The sequence below is a fragment of the Chiloscyllium plagiosum genome, unplaced genomic scaffold (assembly GCF_037043375.1).
Source record: "Chiloscyllium plagiosum isolate Xiang-an unplaced genomic scaffold, Cpla_swu_hap1 HiC_scaffold_38, whole genome shotgun sequence".
Lineage (NCBI taxonomy): Eukaryota > Metazoa > Chordata > Chondrichthyes > Orectolobiformes > Hemiscylliidae > Chiloscyllium > Chiloscyllium plagiosum.
In genome coordinates, this window is record NW_028270176.1 from 20,979,497 (window position 1) to 20,997,178 (window position 17,682).

Genomic DNA, 17,682 nt, shown 5'->3' on the forward strand with positions numbered 1-17,682 from the left:
CTCTCACGCACACATCGTCCCTCTCTCTCACACACATCGTCCGTCTCTCTCACGCTCACATAGTCCCTCTCTCTCACGCTCACATAGTCCCTCTCTCTCACACACACATAGTCCCTCTCTCTCACGCTCACATAGTCCCTCTCTCTCACACACACATCGTCCCTCTCTCTCACACTCACATAGTCCCACTCTCTCACGCTCACATAGTCCCTCTCTCTCACACACACATAGTCCCTCTCTCTCTCGCACACATCGTCCATCTCTCTCTCACGCACATAGTCCCTCTCTCTCACGCACACATCGTCCATCTCTCTCTCACGCACATTGTCCCTCTCTCTCACACTCAATAGTCCCTCTCTCTCAAGCACACATCGTCCCTCTCTCTCACACACATCGTCCGTCTCTCTCACGCTCACATAGTCCCTCTCTCTCACACACACATAGTCCCTCTGTCTCACACACACATCGTCCCTCTCTCTCTCACACTCACATAGTCCCTCTCTCTCACGCACATATCGTCCCTCTCTCACACACACATCGTCCCTCTCTCTCACACACACATAGTCCCTCTCTCTCACGCTCACATAGTCCCTCTATCTCACACACACATAGTCCCTCTCTCTCACGCTCCCATAGTCCCTCTATCTCACACACACATAGTCCCTCTCTCTCACGCTCACATAGTCCCTCTCTCTCACACACACATAGTCCCTCTATCTCACACACACATAGTCCCTCTCTCTCACACACACATAGTCCCTCTCTTTCACGCTCACATAGTCCCTCTCTCTCACACACACATAGTCCCTCTATCTCACACACACATAGTCCCTCTCTCTCACGCTCACATAGTCCCTCTCTCACACACACACATAGTCCCTCTATCTCACACTCACATAGTCCATCTCTCTCACACACACATAGTCCCTCTCTCTCACACACACATAGTCCCTCTCTCTCACACTCACATAGTCCCTCTCTCTCACACACACATAGTCCCTCTCTCTCTCGCACACATCATCCATCTCTCTCTCACGCACATAGTCCCTCTCTCTCACGCACACATCGTCCATCTCTCTCTCACGCACATTGTCCCTCTCTCTCACACTCAATAGTCCCTCTCTCTCACGCACACATCGTCCCTCTCTCTCACACACATCGTCCGTCTCTCTCACGCTCACATAGTCCCTCTCTCTCACGCTCACATAGTCCCTCTCTCTCACACACACATAGTCCCTCTCTCTCACGCTCACATAGTCCCTCTCTCTCACACACACATCGTCCCTCTCTCTCACACTCACATAGTCCCACTCTCTCACGCTCACATAGTCCCTCTCTCTCACACACACATAGTCCCTCTCTCTCTCGCACACATCGTCCATCTCTCTCTCACGCACATAGTCCCTCTCTCTCACGCACACATCGTCCATCTCTCTCTCACGCACATTGTCCCTCTCTCTCACACTCAATAGTCCCTCTCTCTCACGCACACATCGTCCCTCTCTCTCACACACATCGTCCGTCTCTCTCACGCTCACATAGTCCCTCTCTCTCACACACACATAGTCCCTCTGTCTCACACACACATCGTCCCTCTCTCTCTCACACTCACATAGTCCCTCTCTCTCACGCACATATCGTCCCTCTCTCACACACACATCGTCCCTCTCTCTCACACACACATAGTCCCTCTCTCACACACACATCGTCCCTCTCTCTCACACTCACATACTCCCTCTCTCTCACACTCACACATAGTCCCTCTCTCTCACACTCACATAGTCCCTCTCTCTCACACTCACACATAGTCCCTCTCTCTCACACTCACATAGTCCCTCTCTTTCACGCACACATCGTCCCCCTCTATCACACTCACATCGTCCTCCTCTCTCACGCTCACATAGTCCCTCTCTCTCACGCTCACGTCATCCCTCTCTCTCACGCTCACATCATCCTCCTCTCTCACACTCACTTCGTCCTCCTCTCTCACGATCACATCGTCCTTCTCTCTCACGCTCACATCGTCCCTCTCTCTCACACACACATCGTCTCTCTCTCTCACACTCACATCGTCCCTCTCTCTCACACTCACATCGTCCATCTCTCTCTCACGCACATTGTCCCTCTCGCTCCCACACATCGTCCCTCTCTCTCACACACACATCGTCCCTCTCTCTCACACTCACATCGTCTCTCTCTCTCACACTCACATCGTCCCTCTCTCTCACACTCACATCGTCCATCTCTCTCTCACGCACACCTTGTCCCTCTCGCTCACACACATCGTCCCTCTCTCTCACACACATAGTCCCTCTCTCTCACGCTCACATCATCCCTCTCTCCCACACTCACATCGTCCCTCTCACTCACGCTCACATCGTCCCTCTCTCTCACGCTCACATCGTCCGTCTCTCTCACGCTCACATAGTCCCTCTCTTTCACACACACATCGTCTCTCTCTCTCACACTCACATCGTCCCTCTCTCTCACACTCACATCGTCCATCTCTCTCTCACGCACACATTTTCCCTCTCGCTCACACAGATCGTCCCTCTCTCTCACACACATAGTCCCTCTCTCTCACGCTCACATCGTCCCTCTCTCCCACACTCACATCGTCCCTCTCTCTCACACACACATAGTCCCTCTCTCTCACACTCACATAGTCCCTCTCTCTCACGCTCACATAGTCCCTCTCTCACACACACATAGTCCCGCTCTCTCACGCTCACATCATCCCTCTCTCTCACGCTCACATAGTCCCTCTCTCTCACACAAACATAGTCCCGCTCTCTCACGCTCACATCATCCCTCTCTCTCACGCGCACATAGTCCCTCTCTCTCACACACACATAGTCCCGCTCTCTCATGCTCACATCATCCCTCTCTCTCACGCTCACATAGTCCCTCTCTCTCACACACATCGTCCCTCTCTCTCACGCTCACATAGTCCCTCTATCTCACACACACATAGTCCCTCTCTCTCACGCTCACATAGACCCTCTCTCTCACGCACACATAGTTCCGCTCTCTCACGCTCACATCATCCCTCTCTCTCACGCTCACATAGTCCCTCTATCTCACACACACATAGTCCCTCTCTCTCACGCTCACATAGACCCTCTCTCTCACGCACACATAGTTCCGCTCTCTCACGCTCACATCATCCCTCTCTCTCACGCACACATAGTCCCTCTCTCTCACACACACATAGTCCCGCTCTCTCACGCTCACATAGTCCCTCTCGCTCACACACACACAGTCCCTCTCTCTCACGCACACATCGTCCATCTCTCTCTCACGCTCACATAGTCCCTCTCTCTCACGCACATTGTCCCTCTCTCTCTCACACTCACATAGTCCCTCTCTCTCACGCACACATCGTCCCTCTCTCTCACACACATTGTCCCTCTCTCTCACACTCACATCATCCCTCTCTCTCACGCTCACATAGTCCCTCTATCTCACACACACAAAATCCCTCTCTCTCACACACACATAGTCCCTCTCTCTCACACACACATAGTCCCTCACTCTCACACTCACATAGTCCCTCTCTCTCACGATCACATCGTCCCTCTCTCTCACGCTCACATAGTCCCTCTCTCTCACACTCACATAGTACCTCTCTCTCACACACACATCGTCCCTCTCTCTCACGCTCACATAGTCCCTCTCTCTCACACTCACATAGTACCTCTCTCTCACACACACATAGTCCCTCTCTCTCACGCTCACATAGTCCATCTCTCTCACACACACATCGTCCCTCTCTCTCACACACACATCGTCCCTCTCTCTCACACACACATAGTCCCTCTCTCTCACACACACATAGTCCCTCTCTCTCACGCTCACATAGTCCCTCTCTCTCACACACACATCGTCCCTCTCTCTCACACACACATCGTCCCTCTCTCTCACACACACATCGTCCCTCTCTCTCACACACACATAATCCCTCTCTCTCACACACACATAGTCCCTCTCTCTCACACACACATAGTCCCTCTCTCTCACACACACATAGTCCCGCTCTCTCACGCTCCCATTGTCCCTCTCTCTCTCACACTCACATAGTCCCTCTCTCTCACGCACACATCGTCCCTCTCCTTCACACTCACATCGTCCCTCTCTCTCGCACTCACATAGTCCCTCTCTCTCACGCTCACATAGTCCCTCTCTCTCACGCTCACATCGTCCCTCTCTCTCACGCTCACATAGTGCCTCTATCTCACACACACATAGTCCCTCTCTCTCACACACACATAGTCCCTCTCTCTCAGGCTCACATAGTCCCTCTCTCTCACACACACATAGTCCCTCTCTCTCACGCTCACATAGTCCCTCTCTCTCGCATACACATAGTCCCTCTCTCTCACGCACACATTGTCCATCTCTCTCTCACGCACATAGTCCCTCTCACTCACACACACATTGTCCCTCTCTCTCATACTCACATAGTCCCTCTCTCTCACGCACACATCGTCCCTCTCTCTCACACACACATCGTCCCTCTCTCTCACACACACATCGTCCCTCTCTTTCACGCACACATCGTCCCTCTCTATCACACTCACATCGTCCTCCTCTCTCACGCTCACATAGTCCCTCTCTCTCACACTCACACATAGTCCCTCTCTCTCACACTCACATAGTCCCTCTCTCTCACACTCACATAGTCCCTCTCTCTCACACTCACATAGTCCCTCTCTTTCACGCACACATCGTCCCTCTCTATCACACTCACATCGTCCTCCTCTCTCACGCTCACATAGTCCCTCTCTCTCACGCTCACGTCATCCCTCTCTCTCACGCTCACATCATCCTCCTCTCTCACACTCACATCGTCCTCCTCTCTCACGCTCACATCGTCCTTCTCTCTCACGCTCACATCGTCCCTCTCTCTCACACTCACATCGTCTCTCTCTCTCACACTCACATCGTCCCTCTCTCTCACACTCACATCGTCCATCTCTCTCTCACGCACATTGTCCCTCTCGCTCACACACATCGTCCCTCTCTCTCACACACATAGTCCCTCTCTCTCACGCTCACATCGTCCCTCTCTCCCACACTCACATCGTCCCTCTCACTCACGCTCACATCGTCCCTCTGTCTCACACTCACATCGTCCTTCTCTCTCTCACGCACATTGTCCCTCTCGCTCACACACATCGTCCCTCTCTCGCACACATAGTCCCTCGCTCTCACGCTCACATCGTCCCTCTCTCCCACACTCACATCGTCCCTCTCACTCACGCTCACATCGTCCCTCTCTCTCACGCTCACATCGTCCGTCTCTCTCACGCTCACATAGTCCCTCTCTTTCACACACACATAGTCCCTCTCTCTCACACTCACATAGTCCCTCTCTCTCACACACACATCGTCCCTCTCTCTCACACTCATATCATCCTCCTCTCTCACACACATCGTCTCTCTCACTCACACACATCGTCCCTCTCTCTCACACACATCGTCCCTCACTCTCACACTCACATAGTCCCTCTCTCTCACGCACACATAGTCCCTCTCTCTCACACTCACATAGTCCCTCTCTCTCACGCATCACATCGTCCCTCTCTCTCACACACACATAGTCCCGCTCTCTCACGCTCACATAGTCCTTCTCTCTCACGCTCACATAGTCCCTCTCTCTCACACACACATAGTCCCGCTCTCTCACGCTCACATCATCCCTCTCTCTCACGCTCACATAGTCCCTCTCTCTCACACAGACATAGTCCCGCTCTCTCACGCTCACATCATCCCTCTCTCTCACGCTCACATAGTCCCTCTCTCTCACACACATCGTCCCTCTCTCTCACGCTCACATCATCCCTCTCTCTCACGCTCACATAGTCCCTCTCTTTCACGCTCACATCATCCCTCTCTCTCACGCTCACATAGTCCCTCTCTCTCACGCTCACGTCATCCCTCTCTCTCATGCTCACATCATCCTCCTCTCTCACACTCACTTCGTCCTCCTCTCTCACGCTCACATCGTCCGTCTCTCTCACGCTCACATCGTCCCTCTCTCTCACACTCACATCGTCTCTCTCTCTCACACTCACATCGTCCCTCTCTCTCACACTCACATCGTCCATCTCTCTCACACTCACATCGTCTCTCTCTCTCACGCTCACATCGTCCCTCTCTCTCACGCTCACATAGTCCCTCTATCTCACACACACATAGTCCCTCTCTCTCACACACACATAGTCCCGCTCTCTCATGCTCACATCATCCCTCTCTCTCACGCTCACATCGTCCGTCTCTCTCACGCTCACATAGTCCCTCTCTTTCACACACACATCGTCCCTCTCTCTCACACTCATATCATCCTCCTCTCTCACACACATCGTCCCTCTCGCTCACACACATCGTCCCTCTCTCTCACACACATCGTCCCTCACTCTCACACTCACATAGTCCCTCTCTCTCACGCTCACATAGTCCCTCTCTCTCACGCTCACGTCATCCCTCTCTCTCACGCTCACATCATCCTCCTCTCTCACACTCACTTCGTCCTCCTCTCTCACGCTCACATCGTCCTTCTCTCTCACGCTCACATCGTCCCTCTCTCTCACACACACATCGTCTCTCTCTCTCACACTCACATCGTCCCTCTCTCTCACACTCACATCGTCCATCTCTCTCTCACGCACATTGTCCCTCTCGCTCCCACACATCGTCCCTCTCTCTCACACACACATCGTCCCTCTCTCTCACACTCACATCGTCTCTCTCTCTCACACTCACATCGTCCCTCTCTCTCACACTCACATCGTCCATCTCTCTCTCACGCACACCTTGTCCCTCTCGCTCACACACATCGTCCCTCTCTCTCACACACATAGTCCCTCTCTCTCACGCTCACATCGTCCCTCTCTCCCACACTCACATCGTCCCTCTCACTCACGCTCACATCGTCCCTCTCTCTCACGCTCACATCGTCCGTCTCTCTCACGCTCACATAGTCCCTCTCTTTCACACACACATCGTCTCTCTCTCTCACACTCACATCGTCCCTCTCTCTCACACTCACATCGTCCATCTCTCTCTCACGCACATTGTCCCTCTCGCTCCCACACATCGTCCCTCTCTCTCACACACACATCGTCCCTCTCTCTCACACTCACATCGTCTCTCTCTCTCACACTCACATCGTCCCTCTCTCTCACACTCACATCGTCCATCTCTCTCTCACGCACACATTTTCCCTCTCGCTCACACAAATCGTCCCTCTCTCTCACACACATAGTCCCTCTCTCTCACGCTCACATCGTCCCTCTCTCCCACACTCACATCGTCCCTCTCTCTCACACACACATAGTCCCTCTCTCTCACACTCACATAGTCCCTCTCTCTCACGCTCACATAGTCCCTCTCTCTCACACACACATAGTCCCGCTCTCTCGCTCACATAGTCCCTCTCTCTCACACACACATAGTCCCGCTCTCTCACGCTCACATCATCCCTCTCTCTCACGCTCACATAGTCCCTCTCTCTCACACAAACATAGTCCCGCTCTCTCACGCTCACATCATCCCTCTCTCTCACGCGCACATAGTCCCTCTCTCTCACACACACATAGTCCCGCTCTCTCATGCTCACATCATCCCTCTCTCTCACGCTCACATAGTCCCTCTCTCTCACACACATCGTCCCTCTCTCTCACGCTCACATAGTCCCTCTATCTCACACACACATAGTCCCTCTCTCTCACGCTCACATAGACCCTCTCTCTCACGCACACATAGTTCCGCTCTCTCACGCTCACATCATCCCTCTCTCTCACGCTCACATAGTCCCTCTATCTCACACACACATAGTCCCTCTCTCTCACGCTCACATAGACCCTCTCTCTCACGCACACATAGTTCCGCTCTCTCACGCTCACATCATCCCTCTCTCTCACGCACACATAGTCCCTCTCTCTCACACACACATAGTCCCGCTCTCTCACGCTCACATAGTCCCTCTCGCTCACACACACACAGTCCCTCTCTCTCACGCACACATCGTCCATCTCTCTCTCACGCTCACATAGTCCCTCTCTCTCACGCACATTGTCCCTCTCTCTCACACTCACATAGTCCCTCTCTCTCACGCACACATCGTCCCTCTCTCTCACACACATTGTCCCTCTCTCTCACACTCACATCATCCCTCTCTCTCACGCTCACATAGTCCCTCTATCTCACACACACAAAATCCCTCTCTCTCACACACACATAGTCCCTCTCTCTCACACACACATAGTCCCTCACTCTCACACTCACATAGTCCCTCTCTCTCACGATCACATCGTCCCTCTCTCTCACGCTCACATAGTCCCTCTCTCTCACACTCACATAGTACCTCTCTCTCACACACACATCGTCCCTCTCTCTCACGCTCACATAGTCCCTCTCTCTCACACTCACATAGTACCTCTCTCTCACACACACATAGTCCCTCTCTCTCACGCTCACATAGTCCATCTCTCTCACACACACATCGTCCCTCTCTCTCACACACACATCGTCCCTCTCTCTCACACACACATAGTCCCTCTCTCTCACACACACATAGTCCCTCTCTCTCACACACACATAGTACCTCTCTCTCACACACACATAGTCCCTCTCTCTCACGCTCACATAGTCCCTCACTCTCACACTCACATAGTCCCTCTCTCTCACGATCACATCGTCCCTCTCTCTCACGCTCACATAGTCCCTCTCTCTCACACTCACATCGTACCTCTCTCTCACACACACATCGTCCCTCTCTCTCACGCTCACATAGTCCCTCTCTCTCACACTCACATAGTACCTCTCTCTCACACACACATAGTCCCTCTCTCTCACGCTCACATAGTCCATCTCTCTCACACACACATCGTCCCTCTCTCTCACACACACATCGTCCCTCTCTCTCACACACACATAGTCCCTCTCTCTCACACACACATAGTCCCTCTCTCTCACACACACATAGTACCTCTCTCTCACACACACATAGTCCCTCTCTCTCACGCTCACATAGTCCCTCTCTCTCACACACACATCGTCCCTCTCTCTCACACACACATCGTCCCTCTCTCTCACACACACATCGTCCCTCTCTCTCACACACACATAATCCCTCTCTCTCACACACACATAGTCCCTCTCTCTCACACACACATAGTCCCTCTCTCTCACACACACATAGTCCCGCTCTCTCACGCTCCCATTGTCCCTCTCTCTCTCACACTCACATAGTCCCTCTCTCTCACGCACACATCGTCCCTCTCCTTCACACTCACATCGTCCCTCTCTCTCACACTCACATAGTCCCTCTCTCTCACGCTCACATAGTCCCTCTCTCTCACGCTCACAACGTCCCTCTCTCTCACGTTCACATAGTGCCTCTATCTCACACACACATAGTCCCTCTCTCTCACACACACATAGTCCCTCTCTCTCAGGCTCACATAGTCCCTCTCTCTCACACACACATAGTCCCTCTCTCTCACGCTCACATAGTCCCTCTCTCTCGCATACACATAGTCCCTCTCTCTCACGCACACATTGTCCATCTCTCTCTCACGCACATAGTCCCTCTCACTCACACACACATTGTCCCTCTCTCTCATACTCACATAGTCCCTCTCTCTCACGCACACATCGTCCCTCTCTCTCACACACACATCGTCCCTCTCTCTCACACACACATCGTCCCTCTCTTTCACGCACACATCGTCCCTCTCTATCACACTCACATCGTCCTCCTCTCTCACGCTCACATAGTCCCTCTCTCTCACACTCACACATAGTCCCTCTCTCTCACACTCACATAGTCCCTCTCTCTCACACTCACATAGTCCCTCTCTCTCACACTCACATAGTCCCTCTCTTTCACGCACACATCGTCCCTCTCTATCACACTCACATCGTCCTCCTCTCTCACGCTCACATAGTCCCTCTCTCTCACGCTCACGTCATCCCTCTCTCTCACGCTCACATCATCCTCCTCTCTCACACTCACATCGTCCTCCTCTCTCACGCTCACATCGTCCTTCTCTCTCACGCTCACATCGTCTCTCTCTCTCACACTCACATCGTCCCTCTCTCTCACACACACATCGTCCATCTCTCTCTCACGCACATTGTCCCTCTCGCTCACACACATCGTCCCTCTCTCTCACACACATAGTCCCTCTCTCTCACGCTCACATCGTCCCTCTCTCCCACACTCACATCGTCCCTCTCACTCACGCTCACATCGTCCCTCTCTCTCACACTCACATCGTCCATCTCTCTCTCACGCACATTGTCCCTCTCGCTCACACACATCGTCCCTCTCTCGCACACATAGTCCCTCGCTCTCACGCTCACATCGTCCCTCTCTCCCACACTCACATCGTCCCTCTCACTCACGCTCACATCGTCCCTCTCTCTCACGCTCACATCGTCCGTCTCTCTCACGCTCACATAGTCCCTCTCTTTCACACACACATAGTCCCTCTCTCTCACACTCACATAGTCCCTCTCTCTCACACACACATCGTCCCTCTCTCTCACACTCATATCATCCTCCTCTCTCACACACATCGTCTCTCTCACTCACACACATCGTCCCTCTCTCTCACACACATCGTCCCTCACTCTCACACTCACATAGTCCCTCTCTCTCACGCACACATAGTCCCTCTCTCTCACACTCACATAGTCCCTCTCTCTCACGCATCACATCGTCCCTCTCTCTCACACACACATAGTCCCGCTCTCTCACGCTCACATAGTCCTTCTCTCTCACGCTCACATAGTCCCTCTCTCTCACACACACATCATCCCTCTCTCTCACGCTCACATAGTCCCTCTCTCTCACACACACATAGTCCCGTTCTCTCACGCTCACATAGTCCCTCTCTCTCACACAGACATAGTCCCGCTCTCTCACGCTCACATCATCCCTCTCTCTCACGCTCACATAGTCCCTCTCTCTCACACACATCGTCCCTCTCTCTCACGCTCACATCATCCCTCTCTCTCACGCTCACATAGTCCCTCTCTTTCACGCACACATCGTCCCTCTCTATCACACTCACATCGTCCTCCTCTCTCACGCTCACATAGTCCCTCTCTCTCACGCTCACGTCATCCCTCTCTCTCATGCTCACATCATCCTCCTCTCTCACATTCACTTCGTCCTCCTCTCTCACGCTCACATCGTCCGTCTCTCTCACGCTCACATCGTCCCTCTCTCTCACACTCACATCGTCTCTCTCTCTCACACTCACATCGTCCCTCTCTCTCACACTCACATCGTCCATCTCTCTCTCACGCACATTGTCCCTCTCGCTCACACACATCGTCCCTCTCTCTCACACACATAGTCCCTCTCTCTCACGCTCACATCGTCCCTCTCTCCCACACTCACATCGTCCCTCTCACTCACGCTCACATCGTCCCTCTCTCTCACGCTCACATCGTCCGTCTCTCTCACGCTCACATAGTCCCTCTCTTTCACACACACATCGTCCCTCTCTCTCACACTCATATCATCCTCCTCTCTCACACACATCGTCCCTCTCGCTCACACACATCGTCCCTCTCTCTCACACACATCGTCCCTCACTCTCACACTCACATAGTCCCTCTCTCTCACGCACACATAGTCCCTCTTTCTCACACTCACATAGTCCCTCTCTCTCACGCTCACATAGTCCCTCTCTCTCACACACACATGGTCCCGCTCTCTCACGCTCACAAAGTCCCTCTCTCTCACACACACATAGTCCCGCTCTCTCACGCTCACATCATCCCTCTCTCTCACGCTCACATAGTCCCTCTCTCTCACACACACATAGTCCCGTTCTCTCACGCTCACATAGTCCCTCTCTCTCACACACACATAGTCCCGCTCTCTCACGCTCACATCATCCCTCTCTCTCACGCTCACATAGTCCCTCTCTCTCACACACACATAGTCCCGCTCTCTCACGCTCACATCATCCCTCTCTCTCACGCGCACATAGTCCCTCTCTCTCACACAAACATAGTCCCGCTCTCTCATGCTCACATCATCCCTCTCTCTCACGCTCACATAGTCCCTCTCTCTCACACACATCGTCCCTCTCTCTCACGCTCACATAGTCCCTCTATCTCACACACACATAGTCCCTCTCTCTCACGCTCACATAGTCCCTCTCCCTCACGCACACATAGTTCCGCTCTCTCACGCTCACATCATCCCTCTCTCTCACGCACACATAGTCCCTCTCTCTCACACACACATAGTCCCGCTCTCTCACGCTCACATAGTCCCTCTCGCTCACACACACACAGTCCCTCTCTCTCACGCACACATCGTCCATCTCTCTCTCACGCTCACATAGTCCATCTCTCTCACGCACATTGTCCCTCTCTCTCTCACACTCACATAGTCGCTCTCTCTCACGCACACATCGTCCCTCTCTCTCACACACATTGTCCCTCTCTCTCACACTCACATCATCCCTCTCTCTCACGCTCACATAGTCCCTCTCTCTCACGCTCACATAGTCCCTCTATCTCACACACACAAAATCCCTCTCTCTCACACACACATAGTCCCTCTCTCTCACACACACATAGTCCCTCACTCTCACACTCACATTGTCCCTCTCTCTCACGATCACATCGTCCCTCTCTCTCACGCTCACATAGTCCCTCTCTCTCACACTCACATAGTACCTCTCTCTCACACACACATCGTCCCTCTCTCTCACGCTTACATAGTCCTTCTCTCTCACACTCACATAGTACCTCTCTCTCACACACACATAGTCCCTCTCTCTCACGCTCACATAGTCCATCTCTCTCACACACACATCGTCCCTCTCTCTCACACACACATAGTCCCTCTCTCTCACACACACATAGTCCCTCTCTCTCACACACACATAGTCCCTCTCTCTCATACACACATAGGACCTCTCTCTCACACACACATAGTCCCTCTCTCTCACGCTCACATAGTCCCTCTCTCTCACACACACATCGTCCCTCTCTCTCACACACACATCGTCCCTCTCTCTCACACACACATCGTCCCTCTCTCTCACACACACATAGTCCCTCTCTCTCACACACACATAGTCCCGCTCTCTCACGCTCCCATTGTCCCTCTCTCTCTCACACTCACGTAGTCCCTCTCTCTCACGCACACATCGTCCCTCTCCTTCACACTCACATCGTCCCTCTCTCTCACACTCACATAGTCCCTCTCTCTCACGCTCACATAGTCCCTCTCTCTCACGCTCACATCGTCCCTCTCTCTCACGCTCACATAGTGCCTCTATCTCACACACACATAGTCCCTCTCTCTCACACACACATAGTCCCTCTCTCTCAGGCTCACATAGTCCCTCTCTCTCACACACACATAGTCCCTCTCTCTCACGCTCACATAGTCCCTCTCTCTTGCATACACATAGTCCCTCTCTCTCACGCACACATTGTCCATCTCTCTCTCACGCACATAGTCCCTCTCACTCACACACACATTGTCCCTCTCTCTCATACTCACATAGTCCCTCTCTCTCACGCACACATCGTCCCTCTCTCTCACACACACATCGTCCCTCTCTCTCACACACACATCGTCCCTCTCTTTCACGCACACATCGTCCCTCTCTATCACACTCACATCGTCCTCCTCTCTCACGCTCACATAGTCCCTCTCTCTCAGACTCACATAGTCCCTCTCTCTCACACTCACATAGTCCCTCTCTCTCACACTCACATAGTCCCTCTCTTTCACGCACACATCGTCCCTCTCTATCACACTCACATCGTCCTCCTCTCTCACGCTCACATAGTCCCTCTCTCTCACGCTCACGTCATCCCTCTCTCTCACGCTCACATCATCCTCCTCTCTCGCACTCACATCGTCCTCCTCTCTCACGCTCACATCGTCCTTCTCTCTCACGCTCACATCGTCCCTCTCTCTCACACTCACATCGTCTCTCTCTCTCACACTCACATCGTCCCTCTCTCTCACACTCACATCGTCCATCTCTCTCTCACGCACATTGTCCCTCTCGCTCACACACATCGTCCCTCTCTCTCACACACATAGTCCCTCTCTCTCACGCTCACATCGTCCCTCTCTCCCACACTCACATCGTCCATCTCTCTCTCACGCACATTGTCCCTCTCGCTCACACACATCGTCCCTCTCTCGCACACATAGTCCCTCGCTCTCACGCTCACATCGTCCCTCTCTCCCACACTCACATCGTCCCTCTCACTCACGCTCACATCGTCCCTCTCTCTCACGCTCACATCGTCCGTCTCTCTCACGCTCACATAGTCCCTCTCTTTCACACACACATAGTCCCTCTCTCTCACACTCACATAGTCCCTCTCTCTCACACACACATCGTCCCTCTCTCTCACACTCATATCATCCTCCTCTCTCACACACATCGTCTCTCTCACTCACACACATCGTCCCTCTCTCTCACACACATCGTCCCTCACTCTCACACTCACATAGTCCCTCTCTCTCACGCACACATAGTCCCTCTCTTTCACACTCACATAGTCCCTCTCTCTCACGCATCACATCGTCCCTCTCTCTCACACACACATAGTCCCGCTCTCTCACGCTCACATCATCCCTCTCTCTCACGCTCACATAGTCCCTCTCTCTCACACACACATAGTCCCGCTCTCTCACGCTCACATCATCCCTCTCTCTCACGCTCACATAGTCCCTCTCTCTCACACAGACATAGTCCCGTTCTCTCACGCTCACATCATCCCTCTCTCTCACGCTCACATAGTCCCTCTCTCTCACACACATCGTCCCTCTCTCTCACGCTCACATCATCCCTCTCTCTCACGCTCACATAGTCCCTCTCTCTCACGCTCACATCGTCCCTCTCTCTCACGCTCACATAGTCCCTCTATCTCACACACACATAGTCCCTCTCTCTCACACACACATAGTCCCTCTCTCTCAGGCTCACATAGTCCCTCTCTCTCACACACACATAGTCCCTCTCTCTCACGCTCACATAGTCCCTCTCTCTCGCATACACATAGTCCCTCTCTCTCACGCACACATTGTCCATCTCTCTCTCACGCACATAGTCCCTCTCACTCACACACACATTGTCCCTCTCTCTCATACTCACATAGTCCCTCTCTCCCACGCACACATTGTCCCTCTCTCTCACACACACATCGTCCCTCTCTCTCACACACACATCGTCCCTCTCTTTCACACTCACATCGTCCTCCTCTCTCACGCTCATATAGTCCCTCTCTCACACACTCACACATAGTCCCCCTCTCTCAGACTCACATAGTCCCTCTCTCTCACACTCACATAGTCCCTCTCTTTCACGCACACATCGTCCCTCTCTATCACACTCACATCGTCCTCCTCTCTCACGCTAAAATAGTCCCTCTCTCTCACGCTCACGTCATCCCTCTCTCTCACGCTCACATCATCCTCCTCTCTCACACTCACATCGTCCTCCTCTCTCACGCTCACATCGTCCTTCTCTCTCACGCTCACATCGTCCCTCTCTCTCACACTCACATCGTCTCTCTCTCTCACACTCACATCGTCCCTCTCTCTCACACTCACATCGTCCATCTCTCTCTCACGCACATTGTCCCTCTTGCTCACACACATCGTCCCTCTCTCTCACACACATAGTCCCTCTCTCTCACGCTCACATCGTCCCTCTCTCCCACACTCACATCGTCCCTCTCACTCACGCTCACATCGTCCCTCTCTCTCACACTCACATCGTCCATCTCTCTCTCACGCACATTGTCCCTCTCGCTCACACACATCGTCCCTCTCTCGCACACATAGTCCCTCGCTCTCACGCTCACATCGTCCATCTCTCCCACACTCACATCGTCCCTCTCACTCACGCTCACATCGTCCCTCTCTCTCACGCTCACATCGTCCGTCTCTCTCACGCTCACATAGTCCCTCTCTTTCACACACACATAGTCCCTCTCTCTCACACTCACATAGTCCCTCTCTCTCACACACACATCGTCCCTCTCTCTCACACTCATATCATCGTCCTCTCTCACACACATCGTCTCTCTCACTCACACACATCGTCCCTCTCTCTCACACATATCGTCCCTCACTCTCACACTCACATAGTCCCTCTCTCTCACGCACACATAGTCCCTCTCTCTCACACTCACATCGTCCCTCTCTCTCACGCATCACATCGTCCCTCTCTCTCACACACACATAGTCCCGCTCTCTCACGCTCACATAGTCCTTCTCTCTCACGCTCACATAGTCCCTCTCTCTCACACACACATAGTTCCGCTCTCTCACGCTCACATCATCCCTCTCTCTCACGCTCACATAGTCCCTCTCTCTCACACAGACATAGTCCCGTTCTCTCACGCTCACATCATCCCTCTCTCTCACGCTCACATAGTCCCTCTCTCTCACACACATCGTCCCTCTCTCTCACGCTCACATCATCCCTCTCTCTCACGCTCACATAGTCCCTCTCTCTCACGCTCACATCGTCCCTCTCTCTCACGCTCACATAGTCCCTCTATCTCACACACACATAGTCCCTCTCTCTCACACACACATAGTCCCTCTCTCTCAGGCTCACATAGTCCCTCTCTCTCACACACACATAGTCCCTCTCTCTCACGCTCACATAGTCCCTCTATCTCACACACACAAAATCCCTCTCTCTCACACACACATAGTCCCTCTCTCTCACACACACATAGTCCCTCACTCTCACACTCACATAGTCCCTCTCTCTCACGATCACATCGTCCCTCTCTCTCACGCTCACATAGTCCCACTCTCTCACACTCACATAGTACCTCTCTCTCACACACACATCGTCCCTCTCTCTCACGCTTACATAGTCCCTCTCTCTCACACTCACATCGTCCCTCTCTCTCACACACACATAGTCCCTCTCTCTCACACACACATAGTCCCTCTCTCTCACACACACATAGTCCCTCTCTCTCACACACACATAGGACCTCTCTCTCACGCACACATAGTCCCTCTCTCTCACGCTCACATAGTCCCTCTCTCTCACACACACATCGTCCCTCTCTCAAACACACACATCGTCCCTCTCTCTCACACACACATCGTCCCTCTCTCTCACACACACATAGTCCCTCTCTCTCACACACACATAGTCCCTCTCTCTCACACACACATAGTCCCGCTCTCTCACGCTCCCATTGTCCCTCTCTCTCTCACACTCACATAGTCCCTCTCTCTCACGCACACATCGTCCCTCTCCTTCACACTCACATCGTCCCTCTCTCTCACGCTCACATAGTCCCTCTCTCTCACGCTCACATCGTCCCTCTCTCTCACGCTCACATAGTGCCTCTATCTCACACACACATAGTCCCTCTCTCTCACACACACATAGTCCCTCTCTCTCAGGCTCACATAGTCCCTCTCTCTCACACACACATAGTCCCTCTCTCTCACGCTCACATAGTCCCTCTCTCTCGCATACACATAGTCCCTCTCTCTCACGCACACATTGTCCATCTCTCTCTCACGCACATAGTCCCTCTCACTCACACACACATTGTCCCTCTCTCTCATACTCACATAGTCCCTCTCTCTCACGCACACATCGTCCCTCTCTCTCACACACACATCGTCCCTCTCTC